Here is a 23,404-nt window from a genome sequence, read left to right as displayed (position 1 = left end):
GCAAACGTGATCAGTTCTTTCCAAACCACAGAGGCGAACACTGAGGCGAGGAGAAGTTCAGTAACTCACAACGACACACAGTTTTGTTTTTACGGCAGAAGAAACGCTGGCCACTACCTACCTCTCTCATCAAGGAAGACTGACTTGCTCTGAACTGAATCCTCACCCTTGTTCTTTGGTTAGTAGATACTCGGGCCACGTGAGGCACTGAAGTTCTTTCCAGAGCAGCCCCTACCGTTCCCAGGGTTGAGAGCCACAGGTCACAAGGGGCACACTCGGAGCCCGGCTGGTTTATACTGATGGCCCCTGTCCATCCTTTCTCTCTCTCTCTCTGAAGTAGCAGGGCTCCAGCTTCACCAGTCCCAGGCCCACCACCCCAAGTAGCTGCGATGTGTTTGCAGCCCGAGTCCCTGTCTAAGGGAGAGCATGGGAGCCGCCTCAGAGCTGTGAGTGATGCTAGAAGGTACCAGGGCCTGGGATGGCACGCTCTCCCTGCCCGACTCCCCCACCCCCCGCCTTCCCGGGGTGAACAGGGACCACTTGCAGCAAAGAGGGTACAAATGCATCCACAGAACCTCCTGACTCCCCACACGGGGGAGGGAAGGACAGAACAGGCTAGAATCCCATGTTTGGACCCAAAGTCTACCAAGGCAGGGGAGGGGCCACACTCTCTCCCCAGGACTCCGGGCCCAGGTAGACTCTAAGCAGTGACTCTAAGTCACTGGTGGATGGTATTCTGTTCCTTTCCCTGAGCACCTCCCCGCCCACCACACACATCCCCGCCCACACCATGCTGTCCCTGCTGTAATAAAAGCCCACAAACCCAGGACGCACTCAGACTCGGCGTACATTGACCAGAGGGCTGGGGAGCTCTGCACCCAGCAGCTTCCTGAGATTTCTCTTCTCTCATGAAACCAGTAAGTGAAGGTGGGTAGGAGCTGAGCCCACTGAGTGTGCAGTAAGTGAAAACTTGACACCTAACAGGCGCTCAGTAATTTAAGTGAAATGAATGGATGGGTGGCCATTAACAAGAAAGCAGCAAGGAAAACAGAGGCTGGTGGAGGTGACTGGGCCTCGTGGGGTCAGTGGAAGGATGGCAGCAAGGCAGCACCCAGCAAGGGAGGCATCCGAATCACAGAGTGACCCAAGCTGACCATGGCCAGCATGGATGTTCAAGGGTCCCAGGCTGGGATTCTGAAAACAGGTGAGAGATGTTGTGAGCCGATAACCAAGAGTTTCAGTTCCAAGGCGGATGTGTCCCGGGAAAAGACATAAAGACACCCAACGGGAGAGAAGCCCAGGGGATGAGTAAATGGGGTGGGGCTGGAGGAGGAGTTGGTTTTTCAAAAGCTGGAGAAATCCAGCAGGGTGGGAAAGAGACAACTGCAGTGATTCCCACACTCTGCTTGTCTCCAGCCACAGAATAGAATGGTGACAAAAGGAAAATCTTCCCAGAGTCATCGTAACTCTCAACAAGTTATAACAGCTTATCAAAGTATGTGAATGTGAGGAAAGGTTAAAAAGAAAAATTGAGACCAACGTAACTTGTTATCCAGGGGTGTGAATTCCACTTTTTTCTCTGAATATTTTTTTATTGGGCAGATAAGGAATTCTGAAAGCTTGCATTTGAATTAATGTTGTTTTTCAGACTAATTCAAAGTTGCAGGGCAGACTTCCTCTTGCTCCAGAAATTCCTTCTCACCTGATTTGATCTTTGGTTAGCAACTCATGAGGTACGTTCTCCGCAGATAAAACGGGTTCTTTCAGCCCTATCAGATTCTTAGGCTGGCCACAGGATTGTTAAATTTCAAACAGAAAGAGAATTATGACAGCAATGGAAATAGCAAGAGGTCTAGGATTTACCCCAACAAAGACCATACAAGATCTTATAGAGAAGAACTTAAAATTCTATTAAAGGAGATAAAGGATTATTGGGGGAAAAAAAATAAGAAAAATGGAGAAGTGTGCCATTTTTCATGGATTAAGTGATATAATATTATAAAGATGCCAACTTAACCAAAGTAATGTAAAATTCAAGGTGATTTCAGGTATTTTATAGAGCAGTTTTAAGAAAATGGAGAAACTTATTTTATGCTCTTCAGAACAGTAAAGGTTTGTAGGTAGCTAAGTCCACTTTGATGACAGAAAGAATAATTATAAGACGTGACAGAGTAGAAGGAACAGGCAAATAGAATTCTGGAACACTATAAGGAGCTCAAAAATAGGTCTATGTACATACAGAGACATAATATTTGATAGAATATCACCAAAAAGCTGTGGGAAACCGGTGGATTTTTAAATAGATGTTATTTGGAAATTGCGTCACTATATGAGGGGGGAAAAACTGCTAAATTTCTGACTTTGGTTTTATGCAATGAATCTCTGAATGCATTAAACACTCAAAGATGAATGATGAAACTACAAATACGGTTTTTAAATGTTAGAGAGTAATTTTGTGATGGAGGTGAAGAACTTCTTAAATAAGCCCTCAAACACACAAATCTTACTATAAAAATACTTTGTGGATTCAAATGTAGTATTTCTAGACCATGAACAAGAGTATAGACAAAATAACAAATGGGTAGGAAACAGAATAAACTTGTTTTCAATGTTTAAAACCCACAAATGGATTATTGTCTAGAATTTTCACAAATGAACCCAAGAAAATGGAAAAAGGATAAAGTAAGCAATTCACAGAAAGGGAAATCTGAATGGCTAACATACATCAAGAAATATTTATCTTTATTAGCAATTAAATAACTGTTAATTTAATATCAGTAAGAGACTACTTCTTGACCATCCAAATATCCAAAAATCTAAAAAAATCAGATAATACATTTTGGAAAGATGTGGAGACACATGAAGCCTCGTGCATTTTTGGTGGGCAGGTACACTGGTGTTTCCATTATGGAGAATAGTACTTAGTCAAAGGAAGAGTGTATGCTCTAATATCCAGCAATTTTTAAGCATTTAAATCTCATAGTTGACTGAAGGAGCAAGGAATTGGAGAGAGCTTAGATCTATATCATAGGGAAATAGATAAACGGAATGAATACATACACCCTGGGGAACACTGTGCACCACTTAGGAGTATCAACTGCAGGTACCTACAGTCATATGGATAGACTTGGAAAACGAAGCGTTGACTCCTTCTGGGTGGAACGGAATAGCAAGAGGCACTCCCACAAAGAACAACCAGAAAAGTTAACATGTACAGATTGACAGGGCCAAGAACCCAACAATTCCGCTCCTATGTATGTGCCCAACAGATACGCATGTCTAAGTTCATCACGAGAATCTGTAAGGATGTTCAGAGCAGAGTGGCACTACTTGTAATCCCCCTAAATACCTAGAAACAACCCAAATACCTACCAAAAATAAATAAATGCATTCTGGTCTAGCCACACAATTGAAAACTATATTGCAATGAGAATAAAGGAATGGCATGGATTAACCTCACAAACATAACGCTCAGTGAAAGAAGTCAAATGAAAAGATAACGTACTGTAAAATTCCATTTATGTACAATTCAAAAACAGGCAGAACTAATCTGTGGTGTTGAAATGCAGAAGACAGATTCCCCTTGGCAGGCAAAGGGCTGTGACTGGAAAGGGCATGAGGGGGTCTTCTGGGTTCAGCTCATGTTCTTTTTTTTTTATCTGGGTACAGGTCAACTTCATTAATTTTGTGAAAATTCATTAAGATATCCCCTTAAAATGTGTGCAATTTTCTGTATATACATTATATTTCAACAAAAATACACATAATGAAAGTCAGAGTGTTGCATAGCCCAAGAAGAGACAAAATTAATTCAACCTATGAACTTGAGGTTATATAAAGTAGAATAATATAATATAATATAATATAATATAATATAATATAATATAATATAGAAGAAAGGTGAAATAAAAACAAACGGAAACAATAAGTCTGAAGGGAAAGAGTTAAAAAGAAGGAAGGTAAAGGGAGAGGAGCCTATTTGTCAAATCAGTAAAGACGGAGCACCCAGGTGATTGTGGTATAAAACAATATTTACAAAAGTGAAAGCTTTTAAAGCATGGGGCCCTACTGCAGCCATTCTCATTAATCTCTTTCACCACCAGATTTGTTTTCATAATCCTTGCTATATGAGTGGTTTAAAAAAAAGAAAGAGAAAAGGAGGGAGGGAGGGAAGGAAGGAAGGAAGGAAGGAAAAAGCCAAAGACCTTGGTCCATTTAACTTTCCATGATCGTCTTAGTCCGGGGAGCCTACTGGCCCAGTGTTATTTGACTTCATTTTTAAAAAGCAGGGGATGGGGAATATTGGGTGGGAACTACTGCTCAGTTTTCCTACAATTGGCCCAGTCACGGGAGCCTGTGGACTTGTTACTGGGTGCAGACACACCATCCTTCATCACAAACTTCCGATCCTTTTCTTCATGTGTAGTGGGAAACAGTCTCATTTGGTGTGAAACGACCTGCCCCAGGCTAGAAAGACATTGATTCCCGGAAAATACACTTCGTTTGGGTGTTCAGGGGGGTTTTTTGGTCATGGTTTTGCTTTATTCCTTTTGACCGGGAAGACTTAATTGAAATCAAAATGCCTCCTGGCCAGACAGAGGTGCATCTGGAGGGAGCTGTTCTGGGCGTGGGCTTTTAAAAGTGGGGGATGTATTCACCTCAATCCACTTACGCTCATTCCATTCTAGTTTTCCTTCTCCCCTTCCACTGTCTCTTTTTGTTCAATGCTCAGCCTTCCTGGACGGCTTCAGTAGAGTCACAAGCACAAAGAACCACCCACCGCCCACCACTAAAAGGCTCACGCAAGAGGATGGAAAACTTTCGGTTTGGAAACCGTAACTATGACCTGCAGTATATCTAAGTGGATCATAATTCTTCCTGTTTCTTTTTTATAGGAAGGTCTTTAAAGTGTCCAAATTTATCAAATCATATTTCCTTCAGATATTTCCAGCCATTTTCCTGGAAAGTAATTGCTCACCTGATGAATTTCCTGTCTTTTCTTCAAAACCCTGCTTAGCCACGCCGTCCTCTCTACTCCCAGGTCAAACGCACTGCACGCCTGCAGTGCATTTTCTGCAAACATCTGTCACTGCATGCACATCATACTACATTGAAATAATGCGTGTACATGGCTGTCTCGCCCACTGGACTATGAGGCTTCTGAGTGTCATATGGAAGAACATATCTGACTCCATGTTGGGTCTGTGTCTTTTACTTTAACCTTTGTATTCAATTGTTTTTGCTACAACTAAAGGGATGTTGCCTCTAAGCTTAAATTATAGCTAATGGCCCATATCTGGGAACCCTGCCTCCCAAGTAATGAGAACTAAGCTAAAATACCTTTGTTTAGCTCATAGGAAACATCTTCTCAAGGCCCGCCTGTAAATGACTGCAAGGAGGAAGAAATGAACACATCTCCTCCGGAGGCTGAGCAGAAACAGAAAGTGTTTGACTTTACTCCCTCCCCTTTTAGTATAAAAGAAGCCTGAATGCTAACTCAGGCAAGATGGTTCTTTGGGACACGAATCCACCATCTTCTCAGTTTGCTGGCTTTCCAGATAAAGTTGCTATTCCTTGCCCCAACAACTAGCCTCTTGATTTATTGCTCTGTTGTTCAGCGAAGAGTACAAGTTTGGACTCGGTGGCATGAGGCCACAATTTTATTCTATTGTATTTATTTTTGTAAAATCCAGCGCCTAACCCAATATCTAGTATTTGATCAGAACTCAATGATTATTTGCAACATCCTCACTATTTGTGGAATGGATTGTGGAAGCAGCAATTCTTTCATATGGTCTAATTCAGATTTTAAGAACAGAGTTCAGGCTAAAAGTTAAAATAGTGTGAAGGTATATAACACTAAAGTTAGGAAAGCAGAGACAACATACCCATCTCTTAAGGGAATCATCCCACATGCTGCCCCAGTTAACACCCCAGCAGATCTCTCTCTTTCTCTCTTCCAGGCCTCATCTCTCATCTCCTCATTACCTCCAGATGCTTCTTCAACTTTTTCCTATTTATTTTAAATTTCAAAAAAAAAAAAAAAAAATCCCTCATCATTCAGCAAATGGCTTTCCACAACCTTGGTCCAAATATCCGATCCTTTGGTATGCCTTCTTTTCCCTGTCCAAGTTCATGGCAAGGAGCTGGACAGCACACTCAAGTGCTATTTGTTTTTCTAATGATTTTAGCAGTTCGAGATTTGCAAAGCGTTTTTATGTATTCTCTCATTTTACCCTCATATCAACCCTGTGAAATAATTCCGAGTTTACAAATGAGTCAGTTGAGACTCAGAGAGCCTGAGCGACTGCTCCAGAGCATGAGCTAATAAATGGCAGAGTCAGGACTTCAACCCAAGTCCTCTGCTCACATACCCTACTGTAACCGTGTTTCTGAGAACATCCATCATCCAGTCACATGAATATGGGCCACAACAAAGGGATTCTGGTGAAGATGCTTCTACAGAGTTATCACACATCTCACATGGACTAAATATATCCTGAGGTACAAGTGAGAAGGGCAAAAACCTGGCCCCAAGGGGTTGGATCCAACAATATACCCAGGGACACGAATCAAACATTCTGAACGGGAGGGAGTTCTTTCTTCCACCTCACTCTGCAAGAGGAGAAAACAGAACCACCATGGACGGCTTGCCCTTCTGGTGAAAAATTCCATCACGCTCTTGAGCGACTCTTATGTCAAGGCGATTTCATGACACGGTCTTCTGGAAGCAGCCCCCATGTTGCAAGTCAGGATGGCAGACAAGCTTTCCCATTAGGTACAAGGTTTTCCCAGCTACTCCCTCCCCTGGACTGTGCAGACACGCGTCCTACCAAAAATACAACTTTCAGATGCCAGTCTCAACAGGCGTGGGTGTGTTTACCTGGAGCAGACGCTGAACACCACGTGGCAGAGGAAGGAAAGACAGCTGCTCGTGCTCTGGCCTGGTGTTTATCAGGACCTAAACTCACTCCTCAAATCCTCCCCAGCTGGCCTGCTTTGTGCTGCTCGGATCCCCAGCCCGATAATCTGCGATGGCCCCCGTAGAAGATTCAGGTGGACCCACAGCAGCCTGACCTACAGCCAGGACAGGCCCTGCTTGATTGAGTGAGGTCGTGTCAATCCCCAGTAAAGACTCAGAGCCGCTGGCCACTCGGTTGTACAATTTTAAAGCACTTCTGAGCACCTGCGATGAAGCAGTCACCAAGAGAGGCAGTCAGAAGACACTGGCCAAGTCGGCCTTTTTTCTCCCTTCAAATAGTACGTATAAAAATAGAATCCATCGTTCACTGCGTGTCTTTTATGTCAACAGTCTACTGGGTATTTTGCATTTATCTTCTCAGGCAATTCCCCCAACGGCACTTTAAAGCTGAACATCCCTTATCCACATTTTCTAGATAAAAAATCTAAGGTTCAGAGAGACAAAGAAATTGGCCCAAGTTAACACAATTAGTAAGTACAGAGCTCGGATTCAACCCAGACTTGTCTGGCTCAAAAGTGCATCGAGTTGGACAGAAATAATACGCACAATTTGATAAAGGACATGATAACAGGGTCCAGCTGATGGTCTTATAAACCCAAGGGCTCTCCTGTCACAGAGGCAAAAGGAAGCCAGTTCTCACTCCAGGATCCACGAGGGAAAAAAATACACATGGCCAGATCACTGGACCCAGACCAACAAGAAACTGACTAACTCACAGCCTTGCTGATGCCTAAACTCACTGGGATGGGCAGGGAGAGCAGCCGTCCTCTCCCCAGGATTGAGAGTAACCAGAGCTTTGATGCTACTCGGTGAAGGCCAACTTTGTCTGCATCCTTTTTTATATTCCCCACAGCACCTTGCACCGGGCTTTGCAAAAACTAGGTGCTAAATAAATATTTGGAGAAGGAAGAAAGGAATGGAGGAATAGAGAAAGTTAGTTATTTATGGAAGGGCAAGCAAAAACAGCAGGGGGAAAAAAAAACCAGCGTAGGACCGAAAAGTGGTTTATCATGCCTTCTTTGAGAAATCTTCACCAGCAGCTCATTTTCCTCTTCTAAACTGCTTAGAATTTTATCTTAGTGACGCCTTGTCGTCTATTAGCATATGCTAACTTATGTTTATTCAAGTATTTACCAAATAATAATTCATTGTCCATAGAGGATGCAATGATCATCCTTTGGGGCAGCTCTCTGCCTGCATTCCCCAGTTCGTATATACGGTGATGAGGGAAGGGAAGCTGGTTTTCTCCTGCCCTGTATTTGCCCTGAGCCCTCAGGGCAATGTCCCCTACATCAGAGGGACTTAGTCAACTTTGGCTTAACAAACAAGCATCCTCCTATGGGTACTCGGTAAGCCCTCCTTAAGACCAGGTGCCCACTCTCCACTGCTCGCTCTGGACATTAGAAACGAATCTGCCCCGGCAGACAGGTACAGGTGATGCCCGCCCGGAAGAATCTGGTGGTTCTTCTTTAAGAATCCCCTGAACCTGGTAAGGTAACTACACCCTAACGTGCTCCCCACTCTTTACCCATAAACCTCAATAGAGCCTCCTCGGGAGGGGCCACGCGGGAGCCATAGCCTGTTTCCTTTAAGTGAGAGTGAAGCCTGGCTCTGAATGCAACAAGAGTTCCTTGAAGCTTGAAGTGTTCAATTTTACTTCGCCATGCCCCCAGTATAATCCATTGAAAGGGCACTGTCCTTCAGGCCTTTCAGCTGGGCTGACAGCTGCCCGCTGATTAATTGACAGGTTAAAAAGATTGATTCCACATGTCAGAGCTGTAACCCTGCCAGAACAATACAGCTGTCACTTGGGCTGTAAAACAGACGCTTACATTAGCAGTCCTGACACAGCCGCGCACCGACACAGGCACCTGCCTTCGCGGAGAGCCTACACACGCAGCCACGCTGAGATTAATCATCTTGAAAGCCACATTGGAAGATCAAAGAAATGTTTCCGTGATGGAAATAGTGGTAGCCACCCTGCCTTGGCATGCTCTTGGTCCGCAGATGGTGCCCAGAGGGCATGCCAAGAATAGCGCAGGGGACAAGGTGGGGCCTCAACCTTGTCTGTGGGTGCCGCCTGTGTCACGAAGCCCCAGCCTCTCCAACGTGCACTCACATGCACACCCTGCATTCACAGACAAGCCCCATTGCTCCTTCTCTCTGCACAGGGCTGTGCCTCCCCAGGCCAGTAATACGCACCCGACCACACCACGATCGTGCCAACGTGTCTGTGGAATGATAAGGAAAGACTTCCTCTGATGGATGGGTATCCTGACACAGCAAGGGACTGAAACCTTGAGCCTGTCGAACACGGGGAGGGACCTCAGCAGCCTGGAGGCAACTCTTTTCCAACCAGAGAACATGTGGGGACGCCTAGGACATCTGAACATGCATGGGCTTTTCCAGAGCATTTCAAAGCATTTTAATTGCCTGGGAGGAAGATTCAAAAGAGAAATATCCCAGCGTATTTCTTATGTACTTAAAATCTAAATAGCTTGAAATTGTCACTAGATCACTAGAGTAGTCAGACTGCACGATCCGCAGGAAGAATTCGTCGGAAGAGTGCTGGGTATCTCTGGATTTAAAACCCCAAACCACACCTCCCGTTCTCCCGAGAGCCTGGCCTCATTTCACCTTTTCCCATCTCCCTCCAAGTCTACACAAGGACTCCCAGTTTGGGTAAATGGGCTTCCCTCTGGGTAACAGGCTGACCTCCAGGTCCTCAGGGAGTAACGGTGGCCCAGTGGTCAGGTTAACATCACCTGGATCTGATTTAGGGGACTAGAGTGGACAAATTTCACATTTCTCTAAATATGCCAGCATCTTCCATCCTGAAAATGCCACTTCTGGATTCAGGAAAAGATTGCTGGATAAAGGTTTTTCATGAGAATCCTCTGAGTCCCAGAGAGCAGTGGTCTGCTGCCTCAGCTGCCTAACGCAATCATCTAGGGGATGTTCCAACGGGTCACATACCAGGGCCCACAGCAAGGGCTAGCGAGTCAGCATTTCCAGGTATAGATTCTGGAAATCTGTATTTTTAATAAGCTTCCTAGTTAATGCTTTGCAGAAGAACCTATCTGCTTGCCAGTACGCTCTGCAGACAGAATATCCAAGGAACACAGTTACCCCTCCCTCTTTGCATCAGGGCAGAGAGAAGATGAAAAGGAAAGGAGAAAAATCTAATTTAATCTTCAACTATAACCAGCCAATAACTAAACCGAAACAGGGAAGTAGGTTTGTAACCAATAGAGAAAACAGTGTCTGTCTTAATAAATACACGGCACCAGTTCAAGCCAGGGAACTTCTTACAAGTCACAAAAGAAATTATTTCCATTACTTCAAATCCCATCTCATATGTGTAGCCCCGTCCTATATGGTTACTGTGAGCAGTAACTGCGCCACGTGCTGGGAGACGTGGCGTAAAATCCACTCTTTACAGAACACATACAAAGCAGATGCTGCCTGGCTCTGCTATGGATCTAAGTGATACATGAGGAATACAGATGAAACCATCAGGAGCAATCCTCATCACGGGCATTCTGACAAAAGGTAACACGGACACCATCCTCATCCCCAGCGAACACTGACCAAATGACAGTTACAGCCCAGGTGCCAGGAGACAGTTAGACTGACACCCCTAAATGCCCCTGTGCTGGGAATCCCTAATTTGAAGGGGAACAAAACTTGGGGAAGTTGGATGCAGAGGGGAAATGGCCCCCGGAGGAGGTCAGACACCAGCCCTGGCTCTCAGCGATCATTTTGCCGGCACTGGTTTCTCACGAGCCCAAGTACAAGAGGTGAAATCTCGTGTGGTTCTTCCCTTGGACTCCCCCAGATGGTCTCTGCTTCACCCAGCTCAAGGTCATGGAATTATAGGACCTCTAATTTATCTCCTGGTACCTGACTCTCCTTACAACAAGGGTTGTCCAGCTTCTGCTCAAAAGTCTTCCGAGTTTGTTGCTTCAACAAGGCCGCCCGGTCTCTCTGCTCTTAACGTTTTTGACTACGGTGTGTAATGACTTTTGGATGTCTTAACCGATGTAATGTACATTTCCAGGAATTCCTGTCCCCCTCAGGGGACCCTTTCCCCCACGTAGACAAGAGCTAAGACTTTGGTATACCCTCCGCCTCAGGGAAGGGATGGCAGAACAGTAGAGTCAAATGACAACTTTAAAGTTTCGAAAGCTATGTCTAAGCCATGACACAAAGACTTAAAAGAATGTGAGATTAGTCCAAGCCAAGTTATCCCACCAAAAGTAAATAAATATATGTTCTCAAACAGAGAAAACTGAGTCCAAAAGAAAATGGAGATGCTGGGACAGTCCGGAGCAGGGACTCCCACCTGGGCCAGTCTTGAGGAAGGACAGAAGCCTTCTAGAATAGAGAGGGAGCAGAGAGTCGTGTGTCCCCACTCTCACCCCAACTCACTCCATCCCCAGGATGGGGCCCAAGGGTCCAGCAAGCTTCCCTAAGATGTCGCCAACTCCCACTGGTGCAGGGGGAGGAATGTGGGGGAGGTGGGGGTAGGCAGACAGCCTCACAACATTTCCCAGTCCAGAGAGCAGCCGGGTGTTCTCCACCCAGCCACAGTGTCAGGACACGGCGCAGGGAACCAGGAAACATGGTGGAGACAAGGAAGATATTGGAGAGATCCCCTCAGACTTAAGACTGAAGGCCATAGGGGAATGCGGACATCTCAACAGATGCCAACATGGGCAGATGGTCCAGGAAAAGGCCCCTCCAGCCCCACTCTGGCCTCTGCTCTCTGTAAACTTGCCACAGTTTATACACTGCCCAAGGGAAGGTTGGTATGCAAGGCTTCAGATGGACTGAGATGAAATTTTGCCAGCTATGGGGCATCATAGTAGAACGGTTTTGTTACAGAAAAGTTTTTAAAAATACATGTCTTGCACATCTAAGCTTCTGCTTTGAGATTTGAATCTGCCGCAACTGTTGGGCAATCCTTTGTCCTACTGGGATAAAATAGTTCTCCTTTATTTCCATGAATGGCTCGTAGTTCTCTCCCACCCCGTGGAGAGCACACAGAACAGTCTTCTACGGCAGAACAGCTCGAAGTGTGGTGTAGGAATGGATAAGGTCCATAAACCATTTTGTTATCTGGCCTCAACAGGTACAAAACTGAAAGCTCAAGTTTAAGAAACATTACGGTAATTGGACTTCGAGGAGACGTGAGGCACGTGACCAGTGGGTGTGACTTGTTGCACGTAGTGTAGACCTATCGGTGTTCTCAGAATTGTGCGATGCCTTAGTGGTGATGGGAGCCTCATGCTGGACATAAACAGGAGTCACAGAATTAGCCAAGGAGTGGAAGTTTAAAAAGAAAAGGGAAAAACTGGCTCCTTACCAGGAATAAATTTGAGACTCGAGAAGCCCTAACAAGAGGGACTTTGCCCCTCTTCTCACACCTGCCCATCCCACCCTCGGATGCTAAACCATCAGACTTCCCCTGGTTATCTTGCCCATGACAGGTCAGGACCCCGCGATCCTGGCCATTTAGTTCTAACTCTTAGCCTGGAAATTAGGACAGAAGGCCTGCAGCTGGAAGATTCCTGTTTCTTCCAGCTTTTTGCAATTCCCCAGGCCTGGTCTTCCTCTTTGGAGAGGTTCTAACCCTGGCTGGGTGGCCCCAGAGAAATGTGATTTGGGTCTGAACAGGCTTTGCCACACGTCTCTTCAAAGCTTTTATGGTGAGATTCAATACAGATATACAGATCAATTATCTTAAAAGCAGCAAGGAGGCCCATCAAATATTTCTAGCTTTAAACAGGTTTATTTCCATCTGCACTTATCTCTGCTATTTAAACTCCATTGCTTGCAGTTAATCTTATGTAATGCAGCATAAGAGGGCTTATTTACTTTCTAATGACATCAATTGGCCATAAATATTAGACATCCAAGGTTCGTTGAAGCTGTGGGGACAGTTTTCCATTCTTACTTGACATTTGACTATTTGCAGAGCTCTCTCTTCTGTTTGCTCTTGTGTGACTCACTTATCGGCTGTCATAGGCCCATGTTCAATTCATTTAAATTGAATGAACAAGCACATTAGGCAAGGCTGTCAGGAGGAGAGAGAAGGGGAACTTACTGGGATGAGTGATAAGTCAACATGCTGCAGTAGAGATTCTCAGCAAAGCTGCACAAATCAAAATGCTAAATGGAAGCGAAGACACAGCCCAGGGCGACCGGAGGCAGGTGCCTGGAAAGGCCAGGTCCCTCTGCTCTGCAGATGGGGGGCGCCCTGGTGTGAGATTACTGTGGGCCTCCCCAGAGTGGTGGGAAAATTCTTCCAGCAGAGTGGACACTGAATTTAAAGATGATTTGAAACCTCGAAAACCTAAGCTCATTGTTATCTGAAGAGCTGTGAGCAGATTTCACATCATCTGTTTCATTCTCATAAGAATCCCTGATTTTTTGGTCCCCACCTTATAGACCAGGAGCCTGAGGCCACGGAGCCCGGGACTCTGCCATCCCCCCAACCCCGCTGCCTTGACCCCCTTTCTCCCATCACCCTCCTGGGAAGCAGAACTCCAGTGCGGGCAGTGTTGCCGGCGCAGCTCCAAATGCATTTCTTCTCATTAAGATTTCTCCCCCGCACGGATTCACCAGCCAGTGAATCTGGTGAATTCACAGAGAGGTCAGAGCCCTCTCATTTGAAAGCTGCCGGGCGTTTGTCTAGTGTTGGGCCTCTCCCCTCGCACCCCCTCCCATTTTTCATTCCAGAATCCCCTGTCCTTTGGAGACCCTGACACGTGACACGTCTATCCCTCAGTGGGCCCTCAGCCTCAGCAGTCGCCTGTCCTGGACATTCGAAGGCAACTCGGTAGAAAATTCCTTTCATCAAGTATTTGCTGGTTCCCCACTAGGGGTCGAGGATTATGTCTTCTAAACTGCCCCCATTTCCTCCGGGTTGTTAGAAAGTACCCGGCGATATTGGGGAACATGCCAAAAATGCAGACCTCCAGATTTCTCTGATCTTTTTGGAAAAGAAGAGTAGCAATTTTGAAACGGATAATGGTAGAGTCTCTCCTCCTCTCCGTTCATCAGTTCATCCATTATTTTTCCTGCATATTGTGCTCAAGCCCCATGCAGGGCCCTGGATAGTCAGTGGTGAGAAAAAACAGCCAAGGTCCTCACATTCAGGGAGCCCACAGCCTAGGAGGAGAGACTGGTGTGTGAACCCAATGAGCCCACTAGTAGATGGATAATTACACACCACTCCTGTTCTGTGGAAGCAGGTGCCTGAGGGAGGTGGGTGGAGATGGACAGCATCGGGGCATATTTCCTCCTTTACCTGAGATGCAATTAACTCAGTGAAGACTTGAATAGTGTTTAATATAGGAAGAGAGGGAGAAGGATCCTGGAAAGCAGAAGGAGCTTGTGCAAAGGTCCTGAGGCAACATAAGCACAGCCCAGGGAGCTGGGGACAGTGGCGTAGATGAGGTTGGCGGGGTAAGCAGCGGCTGAGCTGAAAAGGGCCATCTAGGCGGTTCAGGCATTCAGCTTTTATCCTCAGACCAATGGGAAATCACTGAAGAGTTAAAGCAGGGCACCGCGTAGACGTAGAAGAGAAGACAGAGGGGACTTGCAAAGACTGGTTAGGACTGTGGAGCAGCTGGGCTGAGAATGATGGCGGCTTAGACGGGTACTGGTGGAGGAGACTCAGTGGCAGGTGGATTCTAGGGCAGGTCAAGTTGATAGGACTGGGTGATGGTTGGTTACATGGGGTGAGGCAAAGGGGGATCTCTGTTGTTACTCACTGAGGTCCTTCCTCGAGTCCCCACTAGGAAGCTCTCAAGTCCTTTAGTGAGCAGAATTCCACTGCCCTGAAAATAAGCCCCACCAGGGCTGGGCTCACTATTATTTTTTTCCATTAATGCATTTCAAATATCCAGAAGACAGCCCGGGTCATAGCATGTGCTCAATAAATATTTTCAGAATCCCAGCTACTTCTGTTCCTCTCTGTTCCAGACAGATCTCCACAGCAGAAAAAAAACTCCTTGGATGTAGCTCCAGTCTGAAAACACTTCCCGCACAATTGCCTGCCTCAGGAATGTTTGTGACGCTCCAGTGGCCCGGTGGAGAAGCCTGCTCGTCTCAGGGGGAGGACCTCCTCCTGGCTACTTCTCAGGGAAGCTTCTGGTCCCACGGTGACCTCCCTTCTCCAGAAGGTATTATAGACCCCAAGCCCTGGCTGATGGGTGAGGGGATGTCATCCAACTCAGTACAATTCTCTCTTCCAAGGGGTCGAAACTGGGGAGAGAGAAATAAAAACTGAGAAGAGTTGGAACTGAGTCCCTTTAACAGTAACAATTTAGACAGAAAGATGTGAAGTCATTTTGCAAGTGTCCTGAACTGATTGTTCTAGTCTTCTTTTAATTATATTATAATAATTTCCAATCAATCCACTTTTGGGTTTAAACTAGCAACATTTTTGTTTGTTTCTCCCTGAAATCAGAGTGGGAAAATTTTAAACCCAGGATGTGTGCAGCGAGAGGTGTCTGGAAGACTTACTCAAAAACTCCTATGGCTCTTTTCTTCTTGTTTCTTATGGTAGATATCCTTTCGGCTTTAGTTGTCCTGCAAAGGTTTTGCTACATAACTTTCTTTAGTCCTCAGTAAATGTGCGTTATAGAGGGACTGTTTGGCTATGGCTGCAGGTCCTGCAAATAGTTTCCAGAGAAGTTTTCTTGGACCGACTTTGAGAAGCACTGAGCTAGGATTCTGGTTTGCCTGATTCCTTTTGTGGGAATGATCATGAATTGTCCAAAGGCTGGACGGCAAGATCGACCTTGACCTCAAAAGTCCTAACAGTACCTAGATAGCTTGAGCCCCAGCAGTGCTTTGCTCGGGTCACGTTTGCCCCCTTCTGCTCCTCCCACCAGCTTATTAACACAAGTTTGGCTTCCTCCCGGAGAGACCACCAGTCACGAGAGAGCCTTGGTACCAGATGTAGACAAGGAGGCCGGAATTAGCTCCCAGAGCCAGGGCTGACAGCCATCACCGTGTGTGAGGATTATTTTAGAAGGAGACACAAGCCAAATATTTATCAGCTAATAATTGCTAGGGCTGGTACCCTCCGCACACCAGAAGCAGAGCTGTCATCTTGGAGATGTTGTGCTGATGGCTACATGTCCAGGCTCTGACCCCAGGGCAGACAGAAGCCAGAGCTCCCAGTGAGAAGCCAGGCAGCCTCGGCAGGGAAGCGCTGGTGGAAAGCGACCCGCCAAGAGGCAGAAGCGTGCAACCTCGCACCCATATGCCTGAGGCAGAGTGAGGGAGGGGCGTGCGAGTGCAGGAATTATCCCAGACAAACTGGCACAGAGGGGGCTGAATGCGGAAGACTTGGGGGTCTCCCCAAGACCAGTCACTGATGGATCAGGCCTAGAAAGGTCTTTGAAAACTGGGAGGAAAGTACACAATAGGGAAGCCCTGTCATCATGTGCTTGCCTGCCCCTCCCCAGCTAAAGCAGCGTGGAAGGCACTGTAGGAGGTGGGAAGCCTTCTCTGAGTCCTAACGGGAGAATGGACCGGACCGGTACCCAGGGTGCCAGGCAGAATCTGGTGAGTCTGCGGACGGGAAGCGAGAAGAGCTCTTCATGCCCTCCGCCCACCCTGCCCCCGTCATCTCTTCTCTCCTCAGCTGCTCACACTCCCCTCCCCGACACAGCTGACCCTTACTTTTCACCTTGATGGTTGAATAGCTGGTGACATTCACTGGCTGGGAAGTCCAAGTCTAGCAAAGCCAGGAATTCCTCCATCCCTTCCTCAGAGAGGGAACTGGAGGCAGGAAGCAAAGGAATCCATGTGTCTATGGCAGCCCTCCCTGCACCACCTGGATGTGCTGGCATCTCCCCAAAGGGCTGCCTTTCCGGGAGCCGAGGAAATCCCAGAAGCTGTGGCTTCAGGCCGCAAACAAGGCAGGAGATCTGGCTTCTCTTCCTCTGCCACCCGGCTGCAGTGCCCACCCGGGGCCTGGTTGCTGCCAAAGCCAAGTGACCCTGAGCTCCCCCGGCAGAGCGCTCCCTCTCCATCCCACCTCCTCCCAGCAGATTGCCCCCACTGACAAGGGGCTCGTTCCTTCTCACCCCTGGAGGCGACCAGGCCGTGTGAGGACGAGCACCCCCGCGAGGGAGGTTCAGGATCCGAGCCAGTCGAGTGCAGACAATCTCGGGAGACAGATGGCCAGACGGATGGGCCGGCAGATAGAGGCTCCTGCTCCTTGTCAAGATGACACTCAAAAGTACATCCCCGTCATCACAGGTTGTCAGTGGCGTGTCAGCGCGAGATGCCGTGTGTGTTTTTGGACACTCTGTGAGTTTGGAAGGCTGAGCTGGTTCCCACTTCCATGGCAACGACAAAATTCCAGCCCCAGACGCGAGTCTTTGACTTAGTGTCAGACAACGGGGGGGAGTGGCAGGCAGAGAGGGTGTCACTCCTAGCAGAGAGCAGCACTAGGGTGCAAGGGTGGGCAGGAGGCAGGTTTCTGGATGTCTGTGGGGAGACCGCATGTGGGCACCAAGTGACAGAAGGCAGGAGCTGATGGCTGAGCAAACGGGAGATGCAATCTGTCGGTTTGAGCAAACTGGGGGCAGGGGTTTCCTGAGCACTGGTCCGTTCCAAGACACCTGAGGGTCCTCTGAGTTCAGAAGAAAACCCCTGCTGGTTCAAACTTTGAAGTAGAGCAAGGGATCTGATGTTCTTGTGGCTACTGGACTCCAATTAAAAATAAAGGGGAAAAATGTAAGATTCTCCAAGGACAGTTAGAAGACACGAAATCACAAAATACATATGCCCCTCTTTGACTAAGGCAGCTAAATTTATCCAGACTCTGAAAATACGCTCGTCCACACATGAATGGCTGAGGCTTTGAGCAGCCAGAGACAAGAGGGCTGGGGGCTGCCACCCCGTCACAGTTTCCTCTCTTGTCCTGCTTTCTCTGGTCAATCACGGAAGTCACTGAATCTTGGAATTCTAGATCAGAGAGCCTGTTCCTAGGCTGAGCCCTGCAGACCACTAGCAACGTGACCTGAGATCAGTCACTTTCTCTCCCAGGGTTCCAGTCCCTTCTTATAAAATGAAGAGGCCCTGAGATGGGACGGGGTCTTGCTACATGAACTTGACCATGGGGCTGGTGACAAGGGATCTTCTTTGGTCAATGAAAGATCAGCCAAGTCTGGGGAAACCGCCAACCCCAAACCCCCTCCCCAGAGTCTCCAGAAGTCCCAGCAGCCCAGGCAACATTGTAGCCCAGTGAAATGCATTTTGGATCTCTAATCTCTTAATAAATTTGTATTGTTTTAAGCCACTAAGTTGTGGCTGTTATAGCAGCAATTAGAAACTAATACAGTCCTCTGCAACAGCACTGGCCAGAAGACATAAAAATAGCCAATAAGCATATGAAAAGATGTTTACCATCATTACTGATTAGGGAAATTAAAATGAAAACTTGGACAAGATACTATTTCACACCCACCAGGATAGCTATAATTTATTAAATGGAGTATAACAACTGTTGACAAGAATGTGAAGTAATTAGAACCCTTGTACATTGCTGGTGGGAATATAAAATAAGGCAGGTGCTGTAGAAAACAGGTTGGCTAATTCCTCAAAAAGTTAAATATGTAATAACCACGTGACCCAGGAATTTCCAAAAGAATTGAAAACAAAAACCTAACCAGAAACATGTGCCAGTGCCCATGGCAGCATTATTCACAATAGCCAAAAAGGTGGAAATATCTTGTATGTCCGTCAACAGATAAATGGATAAACAAAATGTAGCCTAATACATCCAATGGAATATTATTAAGCCATAAAAAATGAAATTGTGACACGTGCTACTACATGAATGAAACTTGAAAACTTTATGTTAAGTGTAATAGCCAAACACGAAAGGATAAATATTGTTTGATTCCACTTATACGAAATATCCAGAAGAGGCAAAATCAGAGAGACAGAGGGAGATTAGCGGTCACCACAGGCTAAGGAGACTGGGGGAACTGGGAATTATTGCTTCACTGGTACACAGGTTCTGTTTGGGGTGATGAAAAGGGTTAAGAAATAGTGGTAATGATTGCACAATATTGCAAATGTCATTAATACCACTGAATTTTAAAAATGGTTAAAATGACAACTTGTATTTTTTATATATGTCATAAAAAAAAAGGACACAAATGAACTTATTTCCAAAACAGAGACAGACTCACAGACATAAAAAATTAACTACAGTTACCAGGGGGAAAGAATGGGGGAGGAATAAATTAGGAATTTGGGATTAGCAGATACTATTATATATAAAATAGATACACAACAAGGCCCTACTATATAGCACAGGGAACTATATTCAATACCTTGTAATAGTCTATAGTGAAAAATAATATGAAAAGGAATATTTATATGTGTAAGTGAATCACTATGCTGTATACCAGAAATTAACACAACATTGTAAATCAACTATACTTCAAAAAAAAAAAAAAAGAATTAAGAAGAAGAAAAGTGCATTGGATTTGAGACCAGAAGCCAGGAAGCGTGTGGCCTGGAGGAGCTGAGACACTCTAGAGTGGTGGGGTAAGGAATTGATGGCCCAGTCCTGCCGAAATCATGTGGTGAAGGAACCTGAGAGCTGTTCTAGAGATCCTGGGCTGCTAGAGGGTGAAAGAGAATGAGGAGTTGAGGATGGCTCTCCAAGAAACGGTCTCCTGGCTTCTTCCCATGTGAACAGGCCTGAGGCTTGGAGAGATTAGGTGGCTGGAAGGACAGGAAACAGGCAGTGAGGGGCAGAACTGACTTCCGCTACCTTGCACTCTGACACATCACTTGAGTCACGTAACTTAGGTTTTAATTTTGTTTGAAAGATCGGTGTGCCATTGACTCAGTTTGGAGTTGGAGCGATCCTTTTGTTTTCTCGCTGAATTTATTTTCAAGTTTCTAACTCCTTCAAGCCACCCCGCTCCATGAGGCCACTCACTGGGTAAAGGGGGTTCTGCCCAGTTAAGCCGTGGCTCCCTGAAGCTCTTCTTTTCCCCAAGCCCTTCATCCCCTAATTGCAGACTTACTAGTTCTGCTTTCCGCAGGAGAAGCGTGAGCCCCACCAGGTCAAGGAGAAGTATGTAGATGTTTGTAAATTAATTTCCACGGTTTCATCGTTGCTAATCTTGTCTGGGTTTGTGATTACAGGCCAATGACATATTAATTAGTCACTGTAATTAGCAAGTGTCAGAGGGGGTCCCGGAGCTCCACGTTGCACATACAGGGGGCTGCCTTTGATAGCGGGGTCGACCCAGGCCAGCCTGCCTCCTGTCAAAATCTACCTCTATTCAGTCCATCATCCAAGCCAAGACACATTGTGTGCGTCTTATACACGGACCCCCTTCTCAGCGTAAGCAAGAGCCCCCTGGTGTTTATTCTATATAAATGGAGATATCGAACGATATGATGGGTGATGAGTTAATCAGTGGAATACACAGTGATGCAGGGAGTCCGGAGAGGCAGGAAAACAGAATCCATATCTCAGCCCTGCCAAGGCCTGGTTGTGACATCAGGCGAGTCACCTCACCTGTCCCGTTGAAGCCAGGGTGGGAGAGAGGGTCTTCCTACAGCACGTGTTACTTGCTGTCATTTGAGTCATCACTGTCCCATAGACCTAAACAGATCCTGTGCTCTACAGTAAATCCTTGTTTATCTGTTTTATGTACAGTAGTGTGTATCTGTTAATCCCACACTCCTAACTTATCCCCCTTTTCCCCTTTGGGGACAGTATGTTTGTATTCTATGTCTATGAGTTTCTTTCTGTTTTGTAAATAAAGTCATTTGTATTATTTTTTAGATTCCACATATAAAGGATATCACAATATTTGTCTTTCTCTGTTTAACTTATGTCACCTAATATGATCATCTCTAGGTCCATCCATGTTGCTGCAAATGGCAACATTTCATTCTGTTTTATGGCTGAGTAATATTCTATTGTGTGCGGGGGTGTGTGTGTGGGTGTGGATGTGTATCACATCTTCTTTATCCATCCATCTGTTGATGGACAGTTAGGTTACTTCCATGACTTGGCTATTGTAAATAGTGCTGCCATGAACATCGGGGTGCAGGTATCTTTTTTGAATTAGAGTTTTCACCTTTTCTGGATATATGCCCAGGAGTGGGATGGCTGGATCATATGGTAAGTCTATTTTCAGTTTTTTAAGGAACCTCGGTACTGTCCTCCATAGTGGCTGCACCAATTTACATTCCCACCAACAGTGTAGAAGGGTTCTCCTGCTATAGAAACATTCTTAACCGGAGAGCTACATGGCTGGCTCTCACTTCTGTTAGGCAGGTGTCTGGCCAAACTTCACCTTCTTAGATAAGCCTTCCATGACCTCCCCAAAAAACTGACAACACCCCTCCATTGTCTATTCTTTTTCTGCATAGCTACATCGTTAACTGATATATTTATTATTAACACTTATCATCCGTCTCCCTGCCCTAGAATATAAGCTCTAAGAAGGTAAAGGGTTTTTTTTTTTTTTCATTTTTATTCACTGTTATATCCCTAATCCCACATAATAATCCCTCAATAAGTCATTGCTAAATGAATGGATGAGTGAATAATTGAAATTCTGAGAGGTAGCCATCTAGACACAGGTTGTGCAGCTCCTGGAAATATCACTGCCTCGTACTCGGGACCACATCATAACCTGACATTCCTCCAGCACGGGAGGGAGACAGGGAGGGAGGAAGGGCCCACATGAGCTTGGAGAATTTAAAAGTGCACAGCCTCCCTACGTTTGCAAACGGAAGCAATCCCTCCCCTGGTTCCCTCGTGTTGCTTCTTAAGTGACTCAAAACACCCTCATTTTTATTCTCTTCCTGGGTCTCCTCCTCTTCATCTCCATCTCAGCAATGCAGTCCCACCACACCTCCAGCCCAAACAGACAACCTTCAAAATCTTAAGAGCCTAGAAGTGGCTGAACCCCTGGACAATTTTCTACCACGGATCCAAGCCTGGGAAGCAGCGGGTTAACAGCATAATCTCCTCCTTGCATTTGGTTACTAAGCGGACTCTACACCCACCTTCCCCGGGAAAACATACGCTGAGTGTCAGAGAGATTGGCCAGTTTTGCTAAACCATCCAGAAAAGTACGCAAGGCTGATAACCTCCCCCTGAAAAAGAGCATGGAAAATCAGTAACAGCATCTTACAGATTGCAGGGGATAGGCTGGTAGAGAAGAAAAATGGGGATCGACTGATGAAACAGGGCATCAAAAGCAGACCATTTGGTCCACACAAAAGTCCACTTCCACCAGAGTGAACTGCGCTCACTGCAATCACGGGAAGTCATTCCACCACGATGGTCTCAGCTTAGTGCGTCCATACTGCTCAACAGTAATACATCCTTCCAAGGGCTCCTTGCTTCCCAGTTCTCTATATTTTCATGGCATCTCGTAGCTTTTTTAAAAGTTTTTAAAAATAGCCATTGTTGTCTAAGATGCCCTTTTACACTTGCAAAGAATTTTTCCTTCAGGTGATTTTTCATTCCACAGACAATTTGGTGGGGAGAGGTGTGTAGATTTCTCTCCATTTTTCTAAGAAAGAAACCAAGATGGAAAATAATTAAAAAAGTATATATACTAACTATCCATCGCCTCGATGTGACACTTTACAAATCATGACATACTTTTTGTATGCATTATTTCATTGATTATCCATACAAGCTAAGTAAGGTAGGAAGATACAATTAGACCCATCTTATATATAAAGAAACTGAGGCTCAGAAAATAGCTAATTTAGCTACATTCCCACAGTTGGTTAGAGTGCAGTTTCAAGACTCAGACCTAGATGTTAAGATGTTGAGATGTTAAGTGCATTATTCTTTCCACCATACATAGCTGGGCCTCTATCCAATTCAACTTTAAGACATTATATGCTAAATATATTCTAAAATGGCCATGAGCTATGCAGTGTGGACGGGGCATGAGCTGGAAGCCTGCAGAATGTAGATGTAAGTCGCATGTTAGTGTCAAGCCAGCTTGCCGGAGAGACTTCTCCCCAGAGAAGGCTGGTCACCATGTACTGTCTCCTTCCCTGTAAAGAGTCAGTCTCTCTGTCCTGCAGAATGGGACTTGGTGGGTGGACAGAGAGGCTTCAGTGCCAGTTAGCATCACCGCAAAACCAACATTATCAAAAGGTTCAGTCAAACCTATAGAACAATTTGTCAGTCAGGACAGATGGGCTACACTGCGTCCCCAGTGGCAGACTGGCCTGTGATAAATCCTATCCTTACCACTGGGGCCTCAGACAAGCTGTCTGATGCCACTGAGCCTCAGTTTGCTCAGCTGTGAATGGGGTACTATTTGACTTCTCTCCAAAGTGTATTGTGATGCTTCAGAAAAGTGACAGATGTGGAGCATCCGG

General features: G+C 46.0%; 1 long non-coding RNA gene across 9 annotated transcripts in view; it reads right to left on the bottom strand.

Moving 5' to 3' along the window:
* Window positions 1-23,404, bottom strand: part of LOC116660102 — a 338,126-nt gene that overhangs the window by 199,239 nt on the left and 115,483 nt on the right. Inside the window, exon 4 of one of the 9 annotated variants that reach the window (XR_004315482.1) lies at window positions 12,780-15,256. The exons of 7 other annotated variants lie outside the window; for them this stretch is intronic. This is a non-coding gene — a long non-coding RNA (uncharacterized LOC116660102). Of the gene's footprint in view, window positions 1-12,779; window positions 15,257-21,216; window positions 22,576-23,404 lie in introns of those variants that run through there. One more of the 9 variants, XR_004315479.1, reaches the window with a different exon arrangement.

This window comes from Camelus ferus, chromosome 26 (assembly GCF_009834535.1).
Source record: "Camelus ferus isolate YT-003-E chromosome 26, BCGSAC_Cfer_1.0, whole genome shotgun sequence".
NCBI lineage: Eukaryota > Metazoa > Chordata > Mammalia > Artiodactyla > Camelidae > Camelus > Camelus ferus.
Note: the sequence above shows the minus strand (reverse complement) of the source record. Positions and strands in the feature narration are given on the sequence as shown.